We start from the raw sequence: 15,199 nt of genomic DNA on the forward strand, positions 1-15,199 counted from the left end.
GAAAACCTAGTACCCATTAAACAGCACAAATGATGAAGGCCTAACCTCGATATAACGATCTTTTTAAACGATGCTTGAATTTTTCATTGATTAATATTCAGTTCCAAGTCATAATTCTTCTCTGTTGCTCCAAGCATGGAAAGTCTCTATATTTTGTCAGGCCTGATTTTTATTATGATTACAAGATAAAGTTAGCTTAACGAAAACGTTCGTTAGCATATAATCTATGTCTGTTAACAGCCTGAACAGTTCTTGTAAATACACACCAGTAAAGGAGCATGGCCATGCATACATAGATATATAAACTTACGTAGAGATATACGAGCTGCAGTTTATAGCAGTGCCGATGTGACCCGTTACTTCAGAGTCCTCTAGAGCGGAGTAAATGAAACCATCCGTCAAGAAGGAATGCACAGTTAGGAGAGCTCGATAGTAAAACAAAAAACCTGTGTTGCTAAATACAATAACAAACGAGGCCACTCCAGGGCATTGAGATGATGCAAAATCAACTGGCCCGCCATTTTGTACACAGGAGAGAGTGGGGACTGGACCGAGGTTACGTTCTTCTTCCGTTTCCCGGCTATGTTTTATCAGGAGTAAGAAAGTCAAGGGTAATTTCACGATGGCACTTCGTTCCTTTGAAGGGGTAAGTGATCAGTGCGGTGCCACCGCTTGGCCCCGCACGAAACAGGAATGGTTCCTTTATTATCCTGCGAGAATGATATGACTGAATGGTTGAAGGAAAAGTACAAGGGGTCAGGTGCATCTGGGGCAAGAGGAGGACCTGGTCATACTAAAGCAGCAGGTGATTCAAAATATCTGTTAGGCATCATACACGCGCACAAATGGCTTTTATCGCGATCCAGTGGACTCTTTTCTGTTGAAGAGAGACCACGATATTTTACGATATTGTCGTCTCAAATTGTTTGTTTATGACTGATTGAAGATTTCCCGAGGTAATTTACTTGATTCTTGCGATAAGAAACAAACATTCAACAAATTGTTCACAGGAAGGGCAAAGGGGTTGACTAAAACCCTAACTTTGAAAGGTAAGAGCGTAGTTATTTTATCGCAACAATCTCTATGACCGAAAACAACGATAAGAATAACTTGAAGTTGAAGGCTGTTTTTCGTCTGCTCGCTCTGTTTGTTTACATTCAGCTTTACCTGTTCAGACGCTTATCACGCAATCCTACATTTGACAGTTTCGTCTAAGATAAGAGAACTTGAAAAATCTTTGCAAACGTGCTGCATCGAAGCAAATCTTTCAAGCAAATCTCATAACAAATCGGCAGATTTTGAGACAATATAAGGACTTCTTAACGATGCGAATTAAGCAGAGAGTCCATATACGGGAAAACATTCTGTACGTATGTCATGGTGTCATTATCAAGTCGTAATACCGTCTCAAAATCGAATGTAGTTTCTTTTTATCGTGATTCATCTATTCTTGTAGAAAAAAATGTTTAATCGATTAGTTGAGCTCAGAATACAACGATAAATCTGAGATAGGTTTTAAACTGGGTGTGAGATTCCTAAAATTATACCGCCTCTATTTACATACTAAAAATGTATCCGAATAATTTTTGTTACCAAGAAAGTTATCCGTGAAACAAGACATTTTCTCGTTCAAAATGTCAATTTCATCGAAAAGCTTCGATGCAGCATGTTTGCAAAGATTTTTCAAGTTCTCTCTTCTTAGACGAAACTGGTAAATATAGGAAACCGGTAGGGTTTCACGCTCGAATTGTGATTGCATGATAAGCGTCTGAACAGGTAGCGCTGAATGTAAACAAACAGAGCGAGCAGACGAAAAACAGCCTTCAACTTCAAGTTATTCTTAACGTTGTTTTTGGTCAAAGAGATTGTTGCGATAAATAAACTGCGCTCTTACCTTTCAAAGTTAGGGTTTTCAGTCAACCACTTTGCCCTTCTTGTGAACAATTTGTTGAATGTTTGTTTCTCATCGCAAGAATCAAGTAAATTACCTCGGGAAATCTTCAATCAGTCATAAACAAACAATTTGAGACGACAATATCGTAAAATATAGTGGTCTCTCTTCAACAGAAAAGAGTCCACTGGATCGCGATAAAAGCCATTTGTGCGCGTGTATGATGCCTAACAGATATTTTGAATCACCTGCTGCTTTGGTATGACCAGGTCTTCCTCTTGCCCCAGATGCTATACCAGGCACGAATTACGGATGGGTTTGAGGTGTAAGCTTTGTTGTAAGCCACTTACAACCTTAGCACCTAACACATGATCTCTTCCTAATATGTAAAGAAAACAGGTATTCAAATACCCACAAAACCACTGTGAACTAGTCGTTGTCATGGCAACCACAATTAATATTAATAGTAACCCTCATCCTCCACTTTACCCTTTCTTCCCCCCCCCCCCCTTCTCCCCCACCCCTCATCCATCCCTTTCCTTTAGAGGGGGGGGGGGGGGTTAGAATGTTGGAGAAGTTTTGGGTAAAAGGCGTGTTGCAAAAGAAATAGGATCAATTGGTTTACACCCATGTCACTTACGGCACTACTAGCAGGCTCGTGGGGTTAATGTGGCTCACAGGCTAACTGTCACTCTTTCAATTCTTTAAGGCTTACAGGCTAACAAGGCTGACAGGCAAACATGCATGCTTGCTTGCTTACAGGCTAACAAGGCCTACAGGCTTACAGGCGAACAAGGTTAACAGGCTTACAAGCTAACGGCTTGCAGGCTTATAGGCTAACAAGGCTTACATACTTAAAGGAAAACATTAAGCTTATGGGCTAACGAGGCTTACAGGCTAACAAGGCTTACATGCTTACAGGCTAGCAAGGCTTACAGGCTTACAGGCTAACATTAGGCTTACAGGCTTACAGGCTAACAAGGCTTACATGCTTACAGGCTAGCAAGGCTTACAGGCTAACATGCTTACAGGCTTACATGCTTACAGGCTAACAAGGCTTACAGGCTTACATGCTTACAGGCTTACAGGCTTACATGCTTACAGGGTGACAAGGCTTACAGGCTTACAGGCTTACAGGCTTACAGGCTTACATGCTTACATGCTTACAGGCTTACATGCTTACAGGCTTACAGGCTTACAAGCTAACAAGGCTTACAGGCTTACAGGCTTACAGGCTTACAGGCTTACAGGCTTACAGGCTTACAGGGTAACAAGGCTTACAGGGTTACAGGCTTACATACTTACAGGCTTACATGCTTACAGGGTAACAAGGCTTATACATGCTTACAGGCTTACATGCTTACAGGCTTACAGGCTTACATGCTTACAGGCTTACATGTTTACAGGGTAACAAGGCTTACATACTTACAGGCTTACAGGCTTACGTGCTTACAGGCTTACAGGCTTACATGCTTACAGGCTTACATGTTTACAGGGTAACAAGGCTTACATACTTACAGGCTTACAGGCTTACAGGCTTACAGGCTTACAGGCTTACAGGCTTACAGGCTTACAGGCTTACAGGCTTACATGCTTACAGGCTTACATGTTTACAGGGTAACAAGGCTTACATACTTACAGGCTTACAGGCTTACAGGCTTACAGGCTTACGTGCTTACAGGCTTACAGGCTTACATGCTTACAGGCTTACATGTTTACAGGGTAACAAGGCTTACATACTTACAGGCTTACAGGCTTACAGGCTTACAGGCTTACGTGCTTACAGGCTTACAGGCTTACATGCTTACAGGCTTACATGTTTACAGGGTAACAAGGCTTACATACTTACAGGCTTACAGGCTTACAGGCTTACAGGCTTACAGGCTTACATGCTCACAGGCTTACATGTTTACAGGGTAACAAGGCTTACATACTTACAGGCTTACAGGCTTACATGCTTACAGGCTTACATGTTTACAGGGTAACAAGGCTTACATACTTACAGGCTTACAGGCTTACAGGCTTACAGGCTTACAGGCTTACAGGCTTACAGGCTTACAGGCTTACAGGCTTACAGGCTTACAGGCTTACATGCTTACAGGCTTACATGTTTACAGGGTAACAAGGCTTACATACTTACAGGCTTACAGGCTTACATGCTTACAAGCTAACAAGGCTTACAGGCTTACAGGCGTACAGGCTTACAGGCTTACAGGCTTACAGGGTAACAAGGCTTACATGCTTACAGGCTTACAGGCTTGCATTCTTACAGGGTAACAAGGCTTACAGGGTTACAGGCTTATATGCTTACAGGCTTACATGCTTACAGGGTAACAAGGCTTACATGCTTACAGGCGCACATGCTTACAGGCTTACAGGCTTACATGCTTACAGGGTGACAAGGCTTACAGGCTTACAGGCTTACATGCTTACAGGGTAACAAGGCTTACATGCTTACAGGCTTACATGCTTACAGGGTAACAAGGGTTACATGCTTACAGGCTTACAGGCTTACAGGCTTACAAGCTAACAAGGCTGACAGGCTTACGGGCTAACAAGGCTTACAGGCTTACAGGCTAGCAAGGCTTACAGGCTAGCAAGGCTTACAGGCTTACAGGCTAACAAGCCTTACAGGCTTACAGGCTAACAAGGCTTACAGGCTTACAGGCTAACAAGGCTTACAGGCTTACAAGCTAACAATGCTTACAGGCTAGCAAGGCTTACAGGCTTACAGGCTAACAAGGCTTACAGGCTTACAGGCTTACAGGCTTACAGGCTAACAAGGATTACGAGCTTACAGGCTAACAAGGCTCACAGCATAACAAGGCTTACTGGCTTACAAGCTTGCATTTTACACCTGCTTTTAGGTCGGTTTAACCCACGATCAAGTATTATTTTGCATACATATCATTAAAATAGGGGTAAGCGAAAAAACATGGATGAGATAGGAAAGCGAAAATACAAGATCTAGCCACAATTCCCGTATAGTCAAAACAAGTTGCGTCATTTCAAGGCTAAGAGAATGCAGATTCCTTTCTAGGCGATGATTTAGATGTTAAAGAACGGTAAATTATAGTTCAAAAATTATTCCTTGTTTCGCTCACCGCTGGGTTCAATGTTCAATGTAATGAGATCGGAACAGTCACCAGAGCCGAAGTGAAGTTTCACTGCAAACGTCTGACATAGCTTAGCTTCATACCTGATTTAAAGGGTCCGAAAAAAAACAGGGATTTATCTATAAGCGATCATTATTTTGGAGACCAAGTGAACTTTCAACAGGCCAAAAGTTGTGCAGTATTTTACTCTATGTTGAGTTCTGTGTTAATACACTGTGCCATTATCTGGCTTAAAATTATCTTCTTCAAAATATCTCAACAGATTGTTTAGCTAGATAAACCATTTACTCAAAAACGGATTGTATATTTATCTGCCGCCGACGATTTGGAACTCAAGACCCGCCAAACTGAAGAACATTTTAGCCCCTTCCACTCAGTCTACATCAAGCCGCTGGTTCGAAGTGCGATTCTCAAGTATACATAACACGACTGATTATAATTTCGTCCCTAAACAGCCTCTTAAGGCATCTTTGCCATTATTGTCATAGCTTCATCTTTTCCTCCGTTTTCCACCATGACCTCCGTCACTAGTCGACGCCAATTTGAAATTGTTGATATAAGCCTGAACCATGAGGAGCTGGCGCATGTGCGTCGATGATAGTGTCCTTTAATATAGGTTTTACTGCCGGTATCTGCTACTCCAGAGTCTTCTACTCCAGAGTGACGGCCAGATTAAAAGAAAAGAACAAGAAGTCTAATTTTAACTTGTTACTGTTAAATGAGACATTTTTGCTACCACCGTTACATATATACAGTTATATGTTGCTTATCCATCTAGATGGACATCGCCTATACATTTACTCGGCAAGTTGACCCCTGCAAAATGGACAGTTGTATGATTGGTCCAGTTTTGCTTCGCACCTGCAGTGCACCCATTGGGCGCACTGCTTTACGGTTTCGTGCAATGGAGTTAGAGCAATTGAAATCCTCGCGCCACAGGCCACCTGACTGTTGCAATTGTGAATCCTTGCTCGTAGCACAGAACAAAATCTGTACAGTGACTGTGTTTTCAGGGGAGAGTGTGAGGACTGCCATGAAGCTATCGCTTCGATGTAAAGATTGTAAACTGAACTATGGATATTCCGTGTTTGGAAACATCCAAGAGGGTTATCATTTTTTACAAAGGAGAAAGACCTTATGTTGAGGCCAGCGACGGAGTATTCATGGAAAGAAGTCTTTGCCTCTTCCAAGTTTCTTTAGCGTGAGTACACTTTCTTGACTCTAATCATTGAGTCTTCTTGCTTCCCATTGACCCAGTGCTCAGTTCGACAGCGCTTCGAGCAGGGTGGGGTGCATTCTATTATGACTAGAGTGAACCAACTTAATATTATTATCATAATTGTTATTATTATTTAATTTTTTTTCCGGATAATGATTTCGCGATTTTGAAGAGTACACAGTTCGCAACATTATCTCAAACTTAGAATAAGAAATCAATTAAATTAAGTGACTTCGTTTTTTTTTCGCGACAATGACTTTTTTCGCTATTCACGCAATGCGCTTTTCTAAATTTAATTTCCACACACTATGTAATAACGAATTGTTTATCAAGTTCAAAATTTGAATTTTATTTGAAATATCAAAATCTGCAAGGAAATGTTTTGAAATATAAGAGATATCGCCAGCCTTTACTTATATGTTACCGTGAAGCATGAAAATTTTGCGGGTTCTAATTTTTGCGAATTTTGCGGATTGACCTCAATCCGCAAAAATTAGTTCCCGCAGAAAAAAAACACCCGCAAAATAAAACGCCGCAAAAATTAACTCCTTCCAGTCAAATTAAAAACTCCACCTAAAATAGATCTGCGCCCCTGGGGCGATATACATTGGACTTAAACAGACCAACCATGCTCTGGTGGCGCTTCTGCGGCGGCCTGCACAGAAGTTATTTCAACTCTTGAAACTTCAACTGAACAAGAGTGTTATTATCATCGGCTGAGTCTGCCTCATTGCGTTACACTAGGGCAAAGTTTTTGCATTTTAGCAGGTAGGTCGCTCCCAGTTAGGTCTCAAAGTTGTATACTTGCTACATCTTTCAAAGCCCCTCTGTATGCCTAGAAAGGTTTCAGCTACGGGTAATTCAAACATTCATACTGCTTTCGATCTTATAAAATAATACAGTGTTTGGTTGTGCATGGTAGGCCAGGTAGGCTTTTTGTTTTGTTACGTTGTTGTTCAGTCATTTTACGCAGTAAGGTGTTACAGTGGTATACGTCTCTAATATGTGAGTAGAGTGAACTGTGACTCAACATACCGTACAATAAAAGTTAAACGTATTAAGGTTTTTTTCCAGTTAAATGTTCTGCTGCTTGAACAGAGCATCGCAAAAATTAGTTCCCAGCAAAAATTTCAATCATCTCGAACCGCAAAAATTTGTTCCCGCAAACCAAAAACTCGCCAATCCTCAAAATAAAACTCCCGCAAAATTTTCGTGCTACACGGTTTTTGCTGCTATATATGTTTTGTTTCCAGTTATGGGAACTCTAATAACAAGGTTTTTTGCTGGAAATATAAAATTAAAAGAAATTGTAACCTGCAACTCACCTCATATCCATCACCCCTACCCCTAACACCTGTGCCGTGAAGACACTGAACATTTTGCGAAGAAGAATGGACTTTTTTAAAGAGTCAGTGATTTTACAATTTCTTTCTCTCTGTTACAGGAACCATGCCAGGGTATCTTTTGTCAGCTTTGCAGAAAGCTACATACACGGAAGTATTCAAAAACACGGATGGGCTACCGACAGAGCTACAACAGGCTACCACAAAGCAAAACGGTATCAAATACTATGTAACTAACACTCAGACGTACTGATTCTCCCGGAAATTTGTTTTCGCAGATTTGGCACTATAAAAACCTCCGGAATTAAATAATGAAGCCTGACTAGACAAAAAGTTCTCGCGGCAATTGACGACACGAAAATGGATACTTTTACCGAACTGTATTTCAACGGAAACGAACATCAAACCTCTTAGTTTTAAGTTTTGATTTGTATAAATATGGATAAGTATGCTGCGTAGAAAGATCTGGTCGCAATTAATTATGAGAAGCAATTAGTCACGCATTAGAAGATGTCACAGGATGTATTGTCACTGACTAAAGTTAGGGTGTCAGTAAAACGCGGGGTCGGGGCCGGGGTCGGGGTCGGGGTCGGGGTCGGGGTCGGGGTCGGGGTCGGGGTCTCTTTTCTTTTTTTTCTTTTTTTTTTTTTCCTTTTTTTTAATTTTCAACATCACAGGTCATTTGTGGGTCAAATAAGGATTAAAGCCAATATAAAAAAGTTAACAAATATTTTGCTGTGTCTCAGTGCGCTCACGCTTGACAAATTTTGTCGAGATTTTTGGAAGGGCCAAACAAATTTTGTCAGTCCAGTGCGTCTGTAAAGCGAACCAGCCGTGAACTGCTACTAAAAATAGTTCGCGGAAAAAAATGCAGGAAAATGTATGGAAAGTTCAAAACACGACTGGACGCTTTCTGGCACAGTTACATGCCTCCAAATTTTTTTCTTAAAATCCTTTTTCTAATGCCAAAAGTTTCCAATTCGTGAATTTTTCAGCAGCAATGTTTTATGAAAATTATTTGACATCGGATTTCCATACAAACACTGTTATTTCAAGCCTGTTTGCCTACTCGTCAAAATGGCGTCGAAAACCGTGATAAGGCCTATTTACATGTCAGTTTTGATGTCGGCAATGAGATTTTAGAGTTCTCGTAGAAATTTCCCTAGTTTATTGACGGAATAAAACTATAAATTTTTGTTTACATTACAGCACAAGTATTTCAAGAATAACAATTGTCTCTCAAGTATTTTGAATCTTAATTTTTTTGTCAGTTAATGCGTCTTTTTCGGAAAGATTTCCAGAGAAATGTTCTACATTCCATTCAAATGCCGAGCTTTACAAAGGAATTCGAACGCATGTTTATTTCATTCTCGGAAATAATAGTCACGCGTGACATGGATTGACTGTAACAAACGAGCACGATCATGGAAGTTCATAGTAAGTTCATGCACATTCTAGTTCAAGAATTTGTTAGTTCAAGGAAATATATTGTCTCGTACCTTGCATTCTTTGCCTCATTTCGTTTCTTTAATAGAGGAATAAAAGGTAGTCAATTCACGGAACCAATGTCCGCCAGAATACGGAACTGCATCGAGTGTTGTCACCGATGACTTATCCTAAGCTAGTAAGCTTTAGAGACTTAACTTTTTTTATATTGGCTTATTTGACCCACAAATGACCTGTGATGTTAAAAAAAGAGAAACAAAAAAAAAATGACCCCGACCCCGACCCCGACCCCGACCCCGACCCCGACCCCGACCCCGACCCCGGCCCCGACCCCGCGTTTTACTGACACCCCTAAAGTTACGGGGTAGACATGTTACCGGGATACTACAATGAATAATACCTATGGGCAAGGCTCTAATTTGAGTGCAACCATTGTAAAATTGGTTTATTATTATAATACTTGTCTACAATATTTCCTTCAATTTGATCAACAAATATTATACTAAAAGAAGTTCTGTTCGTATGAACTACTACTCGTTATGTCATTGCCTGTGTCACAATGCGAGTTGTTGTTATCTAATGCAATTTCATTGATCGTTGTAAATTATTTCTTCAGTTAACAGACTGGATCGAAAGATGGTATCGTCCGTTTTTTATTTGCACGAAATAGAAGCAGAAATGAGGGAAAGAAAGTTAAACAGGGTGTTCAAAGGAAAATTGGACGACGCTTGTAATGACTTTATGACGTACATCGAAAGTCAAAGACGCATTGAAAATTATACCCACCCAACGACAAGCTGCTCTCAAATGGGTAGAGAAAGGGGTAAGATTATTTTCCCTATACTATATAATTATAAACAATTATTGCTTCCACTACCTCATACATATCGTTCGGGCCAGAACAATAATCATTGTAACAACTGCTTCCCATCTCCATCGCCTATTAAAAAAATATGTGGACCCGAAAAGCTTCATAAATAGCAAGCTACAAAACCACAAAAACCACAAAAACTGTATATCAGGCAGATCACATATATAACGTACATACAACTTACCTTGTATGTGCAGACCCCGGCTGGGTAGTCTATCTCCACTAAGAACTTTTTTTTTTCACTGTGAAAGGTTGTGAAAATTTCGTTTGCATCGATGGGATATGGAAGCTTCGCCATCCTCATTGCCTTTACCCAGTGAAATCAGACATTTCTGGACTACCTACTTTAAATTACACCAACGTTTGCACGGAGGAACCAAAAACGCAGACATCGGCATTCTACGCAGAGCACAGCGAGCTTGCAAAGATACCAACCAATTTAAGGGCATTCACCCACGACTACTGCAAAGTGCCGAAGCCTGAATCCAGACGGTAGCTATAAATTGTTTATATTTTGTTACTGGTTTGTTGCTTCTTCATGTTGGTGTTGTCGTGCAGGTCTAGTTTGCATTACACACCATCATGTGTGGTATCTACTGAACTACAGCTACGTCTCGGTGATAAAGGTTGATCAACAGTATTTACCTTACCGAAAGCCTTTTGAATTACCAAAAACATTTTTCATATCCTACACTTTTGTACAGGCCAAGTTGATACTAGCTTTTGCGTTTTGATGCTTTTGATAGGCTTGGATCCTTCAGAAGTCAAATTCAAAAATGCCGAAAAAATAAACGAAATTGCTGGAAGCTTACAGTCTGACAGTGAGAGAAGGAGCTCATCTGCAGCTGAATCTCAAGGTATGGCTCAAAAATACATTTGTCAGTTGTAAATGGTTTGAACCCAGGAGTCATGTCATAAGTACGTAAATTATGAACATCCGGGTGAGTGAGTGATCATCCGGGTGAGTGTCATTTGTCAGTGTCGTGTATTGTGAGGGTGGGGGTTAGACAATGCATGTTTCTAGTGTACTTGGCGCAGCACTTGTTACAAATGTAGACCGCCGTGATTCTCTTTAGATATTTTAATTCAGAACTGCTACATATATTCTATCGATTTTCGGTGCTGTCCATTAATTCAAACAATGTGCTGAAAATGCGACAATGGCGAACTTTTACGTAGGCTTCGGCCACGCCCACACAAATTCATGCGTGTTGTTATGATTTTTTGGCTTCGCATCCCCACTAAACAGACCAATACTAACGGAGGTTTTGTATAACAGGGCCTTAAGTTCTTAACTAACAAGAGAAAGTTATTTGCACATACCTCGTAGGGACAGAGACTTTCATCAGCGAGCACAATTCCATCTTACAGTATTGCGACTCCGAAGAAGCTGCTGATGCAGTCGTTTGCAATAAAGACACTGGTAATTGTCAGAAGACTCTAAGGAAGTGGTCGCGCGGTCTCCTGCACTTTGTACGTGGGGGAGGACATATTGAAAGATGGTGCCCTCTCTACGTGTAAGAAATTATTATTCATGAATATATCGTGAAGATGATAGGCATTAGCAATGAATTTACCGTTAGTCTGTTAGTTGTGATACGTGTAAGTGTTACTCTCAGTGCCAACTCGTATTACACTCTCCTACATTAATTGACATAATGATTTTCACAAATTGTCCTATAAAGTAATGGTCTTAACTGTCTATTATTTTTTTGTCATTTCCACGCTTTGACATTCACCGCAGGTCTGAAGGTCCTGGCCAGGTATTCCTGATCACCATTCAGTACCTCCTCAAACGACTGGAGGGCATTGACGAAAGCAAGTGGGAAGACGTAATCGTGGCATATGACAATATGTGTAATCTGGATAAGCTCCGCATAGCTAGGAAACCACTGCCCTTTTCTGAACCGTACAATTTGATGTAGCTCAAAGTGCGAAAAATTGTGGATCGCTTTCATATGAAAAACCACAAAAATCCAGAATGCAAAGTCAAATATGGCAGCGACGACCTTAAGGAAAAATTTCCACGCCTGAATACACCCGTGGCAGAGCAGACTTTTATCTGGTCCGGAAGATTTAAAAAGATAATGTGCGCTATGCCGAAACGACGGTTTCTGTGTTTCTACCATAGAATGGTAAAACAAAGGAACAAGTACATTAGTGATTGTTACAAAGGGAACAGAGTTCCTGACTTTCCAGCAATGCATGGAAATTCTCAATAGCATTGAGTGACAACCCTAAAAATGTCACACCTATGCAAGTGGTTTGCCATGGGCGAAAATTCACTGTAATGGGGTCTAGTTGATTTTCTTCAAAAAAGGGCGACCAGAAAACCTGCTTAGTATTCTGTGATTGATTAAGGCACACTCATTTGCATTTGTAAAGTTTCTGCGCCACAAAGGTTGGGATTTCTACTCAATATAAAACAAGGAGAGGGATGTAAATATTACGAAGTTCAGACTTGTATATCGAACTTTTACGAACATAGTCAGAAAAAAATATCAAATTACAGTTTAAATTTATTTAAAGTGATTGATTTACTTTACGCGTTGAGCCTCCTCTTCGTCTTTTCCAAACTGATTATTGGCAGAAAAGCTGACAAAATTCCATGTCAAATTTAAGAATGCACTACGTGGACTAAGGGCAGAGACTACAACAATAGATGGTTAACTTTACAGAAAACTTAGATAACTATATATTCCAATGTTAAATTTTCAATTAAATAAGGAATGTCTACTGTAATTATTTGCCAAAGCTAAAAATGGTTAAAAATAAAGGTACTTGTATCCACTATTCCTAAGAAATATATCATTATCCTGTTACCTTCTTTACAACTGAGGTATAAAGAGCAACCAAATCTCAGAACGCCTGAAATCCCGTGTATACAATTTCTATTCTCCTGTCAACCTGATGATAATTTTCAAAAAACGAAAGCTGACTGGTTTTTTATACATTGCTTAGTTTACTGAAATTTTTAAAAGTTGATGAATCTTAGTAAATTACGCCTTTGTTATTGTTTACAGTCTAGGATTACCGACCATATTACACGTCGCACGTGAGAAAAAGGTTAGCATGCAGAGGAGGCATTTTTTGGCATTTTTGAGGCGGGTCACGGTGAGGTCACGCACCATGAAAATTCGGAAATCGAAACTGTTCTATTGTAAAGAGAATGACAAGAGCTAAGGAATTGCGAAGAGATATATTTTTAGGCAATCTTTCCTTAAATGAAGGAAAAATTCTGTATGCCTCCCGGTTTTAAATTTTCGAATTTGTTTTGGAGCGAGCAGTCATTTGCGCTGAAACTGATAAAAATGTTCATGACAACGCATTAAGAAGATCGAAATATTTAAAACATTTCATTTGGGCATCGAACACGTTTCGATGAATTAATTCAGGTGATTAATTTAGTGTCGGTGCAGGATATGACAATAACAAATCACAAACAAACCATGACGCAATTTAAAAAAAACCCTTTAATCGACCATAACTTACCTAAAACAGACCATAAACGTTTATCTTCAAGATCGTATCGGCGGAATGTACTGCATACACATCAAAAAGGCACTCACATATTTAAATTTTATAACTTGCCACAATAACACAAGACTGAAATGGCAGAAATATCATTGATCGTGACCAGATTTACTGCACATTTCCTGCTCTTTGAGCGTGTGTACGAGCCCTCGTAACTTGCATGAAGCCACATGAACAACAGCGATGTTCAAGCGATTACAATCTTGAGTATTTGTACACATTTTATACGAAAAATCACAAACAGCACACAAATGATCCATCAGATAAACCACTAAACTGCGAAAATAGAACTGAAGACAATGTATGTAGGGTTTTTGTCAGTCCCAGATTCCCTCTTCGCTCGCTTGTGATGTTGTAAGCGGCTTACACGAAAGCTTACACTGAAAACCTGTCCGTAAATCGTGCCTCATGAGCCAGATGCACCTGACCCCTTGTAATTTTCCTTCAACCATTCAGTCATATCATTCTCGCAGGATAATAAAGGAACCATTCCTGTTTTGTGCGGAGCCCATGCGGTGGCACCGCACTTATCCCTTACCCCTCCAAAGGAACAAAGTGCCATCGTGAAATTACCCTTGAATTTCTTACACCTGATAAAACATAGCCGCGAAACGGAAGAAGAACGTAACCTCGGTCCAGTCCCCACTCTCTCCTATGTCCAAAATGGCGGGCCAGTTGATTTTGCATCATCTCAATGCCCTGGAGTGGCCTCGTTTGTTATTGTATTTAGCAACACAGGTTTTTTGTTTTACTATCGAGCTCTCCTAACTGTGCATTCCTTCTTGACGGATGGTTTCATTTACTCCGCTCTAGAGGACTCTGAAGTAACGGGTCACATCGGCACTGCTATAAACTGCAGCTCGTATATCTCTACGTCAGTTTATATATCTATGTATGCATGGCCATGCTCCTTTACTGGTGTGTATTTACAAGAACTGTTCAGGCTGTTAACAGACATAGATTATATGCTAACGAACGTTTTCGTTAAGCTAACTTTATCTTGTAATCATAATAAAAATCAGGCCTGACAAAATATAGAGACTTTCCATGCTTGGAGCAACAGAGAAGAATTATGACTTGGAACTGAATATTAATCAATGAAAAATTCAAGCATCGTTTAAAAAGATCGTTATATCGAGGTTAGGCCTTCATCATTTGTGCTGTTTGATGGGTACTAGGTTTTCAAAGTACAAACTAAACCTTGTTTTGCTAAATCAGGGTATTTGTTGTGCTAATCAAAGGCCTTTAAGAGCAATTGTAAGGTAAGAATCAGAGTATTTCTAAACAATTAAACTGATTTTGCTTTAGCAATTCATTTTCACTGACCAAATACAGAATAAGGGCTTCATGTCAACAATTTGGTTTGTTTATGGCATGACTTATGCTCAAAATTCCATTTTGCATGACCTTATAGAGGCATGGAGTGTTGAAAAAAATTCAACAAACCGTGATAAGCCAAATTTTTCTCAACTGATTTTGATAGTTGGGTCACTAAAGTAAATAATGGTTTAGGTACGGATGTTATGCAAGAAGGCAGGTAGATACACTGATTTTTTGAAAAATGGCAATTTTGAGTTGTAATTTTGACATTAATTTTGGCTTAACTCTAGCCCCAGGCTCCTCTCTGTCCAATACCTTGAGGGCAAAGTTACATGCATGAAATGAAAGCCCTATTATAGTAATATTCATGGTCAAATTGATTTGACAGCACAATTTACCAGTTGGGTTTTATGGCACTTTTAAAATGACCCCTGAAAGGCTGGATTTTTTGTGCTCAAA

The 15,199-nt window shown here is 39.9% G+C and overlaps 1 protein-coding gene and 1 pseudogene across 4 annotated transcripts in view; both read left to right on the forward strand.

Annotated features, from left to right (window-relative positions):
• LOC146489148 (uncharacterized) overlaps positions 1-15,199 on the forward strand; it is a 265,653-nt gene that overhangs the window by 159,264 nt on the left and 91,190 nt on the right. The gene's annotated exons all lie outside the window — the stretch shown is intronic.
• On the forward strand, positions 5,935-13,834 carry LOC146489154 (uncharacterized; annotated as a pseudogene). Its single transcript, XR_014863993.1, has 7 exons — positions 5,935-6,208; positions 7,671-7,784; positions 9,632-9,838; positions 10,138-10,378; positions 10,633-10,743; positions 11,217-11,403; positions 11,631-13,834. The product of XR_014863993.1 is annotated as an uncharacterized LOC146489154 (transcript).

Source organism: Pavona decussata, unplaced genomic scaffold (assembly GCF_977016875.1).
Source record: "Pavona decussata unplaced genomic scaffold, jaPavDecu1.1 SCAFFOLD_6, whole genome shotgun sequence".
Classification (NCBI taxonomy): domain Eukaryota; kingdom Metazoa; phylum Cnidaria; class Anthozoa; order Scleractinia; family Agariciidae; genus Pavona; species Pavona decussata.